Genomic DNA, 9,436 nt, shown 5'->3' with positions numbered 1-9,436 from the left:
TTCTTTCAAGGCCCAAACCCTCGTAAAACCAAATCCGAATTTCCGTCCCTTTTGAAATCTTAATGGGGTTCTTCGAGTTTCTCTTCGTAACGGGAAGTCATAAATTTATTTTGACAATTTTCAAATGTTTTAAAAATATTCTTTTAAATTAATAACTTCAATGCAGGATAATTGTAAATTTCATGACAATTATGTTGATATAAAAAACTTTTCGTTAGGACAATTTTAACTCATACTTTCGAATTATTTCCATTTCGAAAGAATATTTTACTCAATTTAATTATATATCTCGTTACGAATTGAACTCCGTCCAATTCCTTTATGGAAAATTATTTTGTTTCCTTTTTCTTTTATTTAATATTTTTCATTAACGATTATCAAATCAAATAACTTCATTCATTTGTAACTTGCGGGAATTACATTTTCTCGATTCTCATTTCAAAATTTCACGTAAGAGAATTCATTTTCGATTGAGTTGAATTTCGGAATTCAATCTCAAATAATTAATTTTCATTTTCTTCTTCTTCAAACCGAGAACGGCGTAATAAGACATAATTAATTAAAATATTTAATTTTAAATTACCCGAAATAATGTTCGGGAAGATAATAATGTTTAGGATTATTTAATAAATAATCTCTAGATTAATAATTAAAATTGTTCAACTTTTACTTTTAAGTAAATGAGATTGTAGAGGGAGAAAATGGGACCTCCCGAAACAATTCTCATTGGCAGTCGAGGGTTGGAAAAGTCCGCCCACACTCTCGACATCTCAATGTAGAGGGGTCGGAGTTAACCCTGAAACATTGAGAGCGGAGTGCAAGGAAGGGAAAATTCGGGCCCAAGGTCATCAGCCATTGGTCCCCTAGTTTTTCCCTCCGTGCATCTGAGGACACACCCTCAGGCTGGGGTAACAAAACCACTTGCGCGTCGTTTTGTTCCTCAGTCCCATCGTAGCTTATTCTAGCTAGTTTTCAACACTAGTTTATTTTCAAGTCCTTCGTGACAAATTTGGTTTTAAGTCTTTCGTGGCCTAATTTTACAAGTCTTTCAAGACTTCTTTTATTACAAATCTTTCATGATTTGTTTTTCTTTTTAAGTCTTTCGTGGCTTATATGTTTGTGTTTTTAATAGTGTAATATTTGGATTGTGTCGAGACAATATTAAAAAAAAATTTAAAATCAATAAGATAGTGCGGCATTATTAATAAATTGTTTAAGTGAAAAATTGTGAACCATACTGGATTAGCAGAGATCAGCAACTGTGAGTCTTGTGAATCTAAATTTTCAGTGTTTTATTTTATTCTCTTTTTAAAATATTGACTCTCCGGAGTCATTTTAAATTAAAACTTGTGTTCGAATTTTCTTTTAATTTCCTATATCCAGTGGGGTTTATTTTTGGGAATTATCCAAATAACAATTCGAATTTCCTCCCTTGTAAATTCTATTCAATAATACTAGCTAAAGTGACCTATTCGGTCTTGAACAGCTTAATCATAAATTTTAGATCATGTCATTTTGTTCATTTTTGACGTGACAATATCAAATGTGTCTTTGATCTGCTCAATTCCCGTGACGATGTGCATAATACTTTCTGTCCACAACCTGCGTGGCCTCTTCTCTTCTCGATTCAATTTCTCAGAAGTGAAAGATTTGTGGTATTTTTGTACTTTTGGGACCCGCCACGGATTTTTAATTTTATATATGGATTACCAGATATGCTTCGGGGTAGAGATTACACATGATGTTTGATGCTTATTCAATTGATTCCCTTGGAGTTTTCCGAATTCAATTTTGATAAAAATCGGAATTCAAATAGGACTTTTATTCGCTACGGCGACATCGGTACGAACGAGATCAAGTCATATACATTTGACTTCGGGAAAATGAGATGGAATGAGGGGATCATCGGAGACTCATTCTCATTGATCAATCATTCCGGAATGATTAGTGCAGTCAAGGGAAGACGGAATTTCTGAATTATGGAATCTGCTCCGTAATGTCAGAACTCTGTCAATAACGAGGTTGAGAGTAAATTCACTTTAACACCTTTAACTTCAGATGAAATCAATGAGATTTTCCAACGAATTCTCGACCCCCTTGCAGGTTGACTGTACATGGAGAATCCTGAGATCAATGGAGGACTTTCCACACGTAATGACGATGGATGCAGATGACGATCTAAATCTCGTACTGTCGTCGCGTGAGGATTACCATAATTTTTTATCCACGAGTCGAGAAGTTGGTAATTCTTCACGGTGAAGAAATGCACGACGTAATCGAAGGAGAAAACTTCGGGAGGGAATTTCAAGGAAAGGCGAGAAGACTCATCTCTATGAAATTGATGCTGTGAGGTCATCGGACGGAACGAGAGAAATAGTAATACGAGTCATCATCTAGAGCATCATGAAGACATAAAGATTTTTATGAACTGTTATCGAGTAACGAGGATAAATCCAATCTATAATATGCGGACTAGATGGATCTTCTTCAGTTAGAATCGAATTCTTCTCAAGGGGAGGATAACGAGAATCTAACCAATAACTGTAGGAAAACGGCATTGGTTGAGGTGAAAAGCGAAAAGAGTCCGGCACAAGAAGGTCTAACCATTAGGGTTTCGAGCATGGCTATCTATCATGGGAGAAAAGTTTCTTTCCTTCGTCAATACAACCTCTTCAAAAAAGGCCAAGAACATTCACTAAGGACAGTAGAGACCCAGGAAAGTACATGAATCAACATGATGTCAACAAATTGTTTATCAAAATGAATTCGAACGTGGAAAAATTTATAGAAAATCGGTATCAATTTAATTATAACATTCGAATTATTATAGGTTCCTCAGCAGGGATCAAAGGCTCTAAAATCGAAGGACTACGTACTCTGAAAATCCGACTTGTATCTGAGCAGTACAATTACGAGCTGATACTCACTAGGAATGACACAAGTGTGATAGACTTGCACGTGAATGGTCGTAACGACATCAGATTGCACACTCAGCACAATGAGGAAATGGTTGCAGGTGTACGTTAGAAGACATACTCGAGCAGAGGTCATTCCACTGACTGATATCAAGTTCCTGGCCATGTTGAACATTTCGTCATCAAAGTGTAACCAGAGTCCTACCAAGAGAGGTGATAATTACCGTTTTCTAATCAATAGCTGATCCGTGCTGAGGGCACGACATTGTGGATGATTTTGGGTTATTGACACGGTCAAAGAGTCTTCTCAGAAAAAGTTATGCATTGCATTCTCTGGGCCAAGAGGATGCTACACAACCCCGACGTACAAAGAAGATTGGAGCACCGCCAACCTCCACTATGCTGGAACTAGATTTGGAGAGAAACAACTCCCTGCTCTGCTTAAAGATAGGCAAAACGAACAATAGAGCCAAAAGGGGTAGTAGGTGGCACCGAAACCGCAATGTCATAATTGGAATAATACCTGAAATAAACGAATTGGGTGAAGCAGCATTCAAATTCCAAGTTGGAACTTTGAGGGGGGCATGGCCAATGCCTTGGCCACCTTGCGGCCGAAATTCGATTTTCCTAAAAAAAAAAAATTCTAAGAGAATTAGAATTTAGAGAGAAAAAATTTCCGCTTCACCCAGCCGGGAATCGAACCCGGGTCTCCCAGATACGCGCCGGGCACTCTTACCGATTAAGCTACCGGGAACCACAGAAATTCACTCTCAAATTCACCTCAAACACCGCCTAACCTCCTTTTTTCCTTCAAAATGAGTAACCTTACAAACGAAGAAAAAGTATATCTTACCGAGTGCTTTTATACTAGAGGTAAAAACTATACTGAAGCATATAGAAGCTTTCGTACCAAATTTGGAAGTTAAAAAGTAGCCAATCAAAACACCCTCAGAAGGTGAAAATAAAAAAAAAATTATTTGACTTCATCGCATAACCTCACTTTTGACTAAAACTTTCAAGTATTTATTACTTTCTCTCCCAGAGTAATTGACAATTTCATCAAGTATTATACTCTTGAGGACCGTCGTCATGATCTTTCTGGTCCATCACACCCACTTACAACAGAAGATACGATTGCCAAGATCGAAGAACATTTCAAGAATAATCCAAGGGATTCGATACGAAATACAGCGGCAACTTTGAAACTGAACCGAGAGACACCGATTAATATTGAAGAATTTCCTCAAGCTACACCCTTACAAAATTTCAAGTTACAACCTCACAGAAGATTCTAAAAACAAAAGAATTGCGTTTTGTAAAATTATGACACAGAAATTTGAAAATGATGAGATCGACATCAATCACATAATCTTCACAGACGACGCTCACTTTTATTTAAATGTATATGTAAATAAACAAAATTACCGTTTTTGGGGTCGCGAAAATCCACACTCATCTAAGGCAAAGTCTTTATACCCTCTTAAAGTGCTTGTTTGGGCAGCTATTTCAATCAAGACAATACACTTAGAATTCATAGAAGGAACCATTACAGGTAATAGTTATCGAGAAATGCTACAAACTAAATTTTTCCCTTTGGCTAAAAGAAGAGGATTGGTTAACAACTATTATTTTATGCAAGATGATGCTACGCTGCATAGAACTAAGGATGCATTTGAAGCTATTTATGTATTGTGATCGCGTTATCGGATTAGGATACCCCAAGTTTGCGTATGGAGGTATAGAATGGCCCCCTTATTCACCCGATTTGAACCCGTGTGACTTCTTCTTGTGGGACTTCCTGAAAGATAATGTTTATACGGAAAAACACAAGACCAAAGATGATTTGAAAAAAACCATCAGAGACGGAATTTCTGGTATTTCTCCATCTGAGATTGAACAAGTTTTTCACAGTTTCTGAAAACGGCTTGATTATTGTGCAAATTCGATTGGAGATCACTTCGAAAATATTTACCATTAATAGTTATCTCCTGGCTCAATTTGTCAATTTTTTTCAAATCTCAATAAGTATCTATTAGAAGTGTCTGATTCAACTGAAACTAATTCCAAATAAAAATGACATCTTTACTCAATTCATATGTATTTTGCATTTTTTTCCTGGCACTCATTTCAAAGTTATAAACGATTAGTTTAGGCAACTTGCTAATTGTCACCCTGTATATATAAACCTATTCAGTGGCCCCAAGTTACCTGTTCGCACTAGTACGCGCTAGAGCTGATAGAGCGCGTCATTCAGTGATAGAGTTTCCAATATGAGTCGTACACCAAGCAGCGAGCAGGCACCATCCTCGAATCATTCACCGGACCAAGGACGCTGACGAGTGCATTCCTTGATGTTCAAGTCAATATAGCGTTCCACTGTGACGGGTATGAAGATGCGGAAAGGAAAACAACGATTAATATGTTCGACTCTAACAATTCGTGCAAGTCAAAATCGCTGACGTCGACATTCGTCCATACCTGAAAAGGTGAAAGGGAGGATGCAATCAAATCGGATAAACTACGAAAACCGATCGATGATTGTCGATCACTGATAAGCTTTTTAAACCGGACACTAGGCAGACAACGAACTTCGATGTTTCGTTCCTGTAGCCTGTATTTACTCGCTGGTAAACAACAATCGAATACATTCAGCAGCTAAGAATTTCGATTAATAGAACGCTGGTGACCTGACAATGGCATCTGTAAGTTAAAATGACATTGGCACACGTGGATCAATGCACGTTTGCAACAATTGAGGGAAGGTAAACATATGTTTTACTATCAAGAAACCATCGTCCAGGACAGTGTTGTATACGAAGAGCGGGCTATCGATAAAAGTTGATAAGTCAGAAGAGTAGCTGATACTGGGAAATGCTATGGAAGCTGTGGTACTAGATCCGGGGGTATGGAGCCCTTACGAACCTCTAAAACTTGATGAAATGCGGGGCAAAACCGCTACAATGTATCAGATACCAATGAAGTCCCACGAGATATTGAGTAAAGATGGCACACGGACGGAAATTAGTGAAATACGTGGAATACAAATTTCAATGAAGGAGATAGTCGCAGCGGATATCAGATTACGCGGCTGGACATTCGACTGGCGACGCGTACAGTTATAACTGTCGAACCGCCAAAGCGCCGGGTCAGCAAAATACGCATTCTTCGATGCCCGAGCAGACGAATCGGATACCCTAGCCATATACGATGTAACGTGGTATTTTTGATGTTTCGACCGTTCGGCGGTTCTTTGGAGAATTCCAGATGAGACGTCACTTCATTGGCGAGGCGAGAATCATTTTATTATTTTTGGATCCCTTTTCTAATTATTTTCGTTTTGTATCGAATCGTTGTCTCACCGCTCATCGGATTACATCGAGGGATGGAGTCTGTATCGACGTGGGATTTTGGAGTTGTCTTCGGATCTTGGACGTTTTGTAACGCCAAGTAGTGGGATTCAACGTTTTGAATGATCCCGCATAGAAGAAGGGTCATCTGGAAGTCCGAACGGCGGCTCCAGATTTGGAGTCAAGTGATTGGAGACGCAGGCAACGAACTATACATCGAAAAGGATCAACCTGGACTGACTTCAGACGTCCGGAGAAATATCCATTGTCAGAATATTTATTAATTTAATATTTTTGTGAAAAGATTTGTTCGCATTGGAAACTGTTCTAGTGTCGCACATTGATATTGCGAACGTATTTTGACTTTTGTATTTTGGTTGGCTCTGGTTGGCGAATGACTTCACCCTCCAATCACAGCAGAGCTGTTGTCATAGCGGACCAATCACGACATAGAGTAATTGGGGGAACGTTAGCGGGTGGGTCAGTTGTACCGACTACGATACTTCTCGTTTGGATGTCCAGGGGCCCGTTGTGCGGAATTATTGATCTCATATTAAGAGTTTTTTGTAACATTTCTCTGTGGAGAATTTGGATATCGATACCTGAAGAGTTATTTAACTTGCTTCTGACGGACTTGAGAGGGCTCGAGACTTTTTCGATCGCTGGCAGATTTTTGGGAATCGGTGAGCGGTCGATATATTTCGAAATGTCTGTTAATGTCTTATCAGGAGCAAGAATTAGAATTTCTCTCGTTTGTCGGATGCTTGGTTCCGTGGCGATTGACGCCATTAGTTACCTACAAATTTTCCGTTCGAATTCTTGCCCCGTGTCCGGCAGGATTAATTTTGGGTCCGATTTAGTTTGATTAATTTATTCGGTCAATTTTTGAGACATTAGATTTTTCTAGTTAAATTCAGTGATTTTTATTATGTTGGTTACTCTCGTTTCGCCAAAATCGCCGTGAATTTATTATCTATTTTTCTGTTGTAACGGCGATTGGAATCTCGAGGTCAGTGATAGTTCCACTTGAGGTTTTAATTTTGTGTTCTTTTCGTGGCCTCCGAAGCCAAACAGCATCGCGTATATTAGGTATTTGATTAAAGCGAAGACCGTTAATATCTCGAATTTTTGGGATTGTAGTGTCATTTCCCGAGTGGAAATTCTGTTCAGGTCTTGATCATAAACTGATCAAGTCCGATCCGAAATTCTGATCAGGCGTGTTACGCCTCTGCCTTAGGTTTTTCCACTAGGGTTTCTCCGCCTTCCATCATTAGGCATTAATTAAATTTAATTTTTTGAGAGAAAAAATTAGTAACTTCCTAGCCGGGAATCGAACCCGGGACCTCCCAATGTCGCGTCGGGTGCTCTTACCATCTGAGCTACCACGACACTTACGAATTTCACTCTCATATTGACTCATACCCGAGTAGAAATTCTGTTCAGGTCTTAATCAGAAACTGATCAAGTCCGATCCGAAATTCTGATCAGACGTGTTACACCTCTGTCTTAGGTTTTTCCACTAGGGTTGTCGACGCTCGAGTTTTCGCCTTGTTGCCCGGTGATCCGTCCGGTTTGTTACCGGTAGTTTTTTTACGTTCATTTTCGAGGCAATCCCCATCTCAATCGCACATGTTCATTAGATCTTATGCTCGCCGCTTCTGGTGGATGCGCTCGACCTCGGGGTAATAGTAGATCCCTGCACCGCGGTTATTATGGCTCAGTGGTAGTTGTACTAGTTATTTTACCGTTTGCCTTCATTTGTTGACTATGGAATATTTGACACCTCTTGGGCGTTGTTTTTAATTTCATCTTTGAACATATCGCGGCTAGGCAATTGTATTGTATCAAGACATTCGTCGTTTATTTATTAGTTTGTGATTTGTTTTTTTTTATGTTGATTTCCGAGGATCACGAGCCTAGAATATCGAGAATAAGACGCGATTTTATTCATTATATTTCCTTTGTAATTAGATTTTCGATTTTCAATTAGTTTATTAAATGCATTCTGTTACCCCGCATTTCTGATTTTATTTTGGAACCCGGTCATTTCAGAGATAATTCTCGGAGCAGCATTTTGGAACCCAGCCGCGTCCGCGGTTGCTATACTGAGTTACCGGCAGTTGTTCCTTTTGTTTGTCGATTTCATCGGTTTTGATCATTCGGGTTTTTGGACGTTTTGGAAGAAAACGTTCTGGCGCCTAACATTGGATTCTGAATATATGTCGCTGAGGGCTGCGTATTATCATTTCGTGTCCGCAGAGGGGCTAAATACGTCACAACGAAAAGGAAGAAGAAAAATATGCGATGGAAATAATATCGTATGCAACACGGATAATGGAACTTCTTTACATAAACTCCTGCTTCACCTGTCGATTTGACAAGAGCCAAAATTCGTCGGGATATCCTAATAGCTAAGAACGGTCATGTGTTGGGATTGATAAGGAATATATCAACTTGGGTATAGAAGACTATTTATCGCTGAATTTATATTCATTTTTGAAAATACAGTTTCAAGTGTGGAATAGTCAGACAACACCGTCAGGAATTACAATGAAAGATATCATTTCGACCGGTATGTTCATATCCTGTTTTATCTGCGGGCTATTTTACTCGCTCAAACCTTTAATGTTTTTGAGGTACAAATTACATAGTAAGCAGGATGCTATATACCGTCTTTCAACTTTCCGTACCTCTACAGGAAAGACATAAATAAATGATTATTAACAATGCACATATTGAAAAACTGGGAGACACACCGACTCGAACCCAGTGGAGTATGATCCCACATCTCCAGTTAGCCGGACTGGTGCTCTGCCAATTGTGCTACCGAGGCCTCCTCCACATTTCTGAATTTCAGAACTTGTGCATATTGGATATTCCCCCACCCTCCTGCTTTCCCGTCTATAGCGAATGATTCATTACAGTAATATATTATTTCAATCGGTATATTAATATTCTGTATTATCTTGATTCAGTTACAATTTCATTCTAATAATTCATTACAATGAAAGATATTATTTAGACCGGTATGTTCATATTCTGTATTGTAATGAATCATTGGCTATAACTGCAAGGGAAGGGGGGGGAATAATATACGATATGCGCTCCAAATAGATACTCTATCGCGGTTCTGGACGAAAGGGGCGGGGTTTGACGAGACCGGGGGGGGGGGGG

Source organism: Diachasma alloeum, unplaced genomic scaffold, assembly GCF_001412515.2.
Source record: "Diachasma alloeum isolate Michigan unplaced genomic scaffold, Dall2.0 Dall_scaffold_01456, whole genome shotgun sequence".
Classification (NCBI taxonomy): Eukaryota; Metazoa; Arthropoda; class Insecta; order Hymenoptera; family Braconidae; genus Diachasma; species Diachasma alloeum.
The sequence above is the reverse complement of the archived record's forward strand: the minus strand, read 5'-3'. Positions refer to the sequence as shown.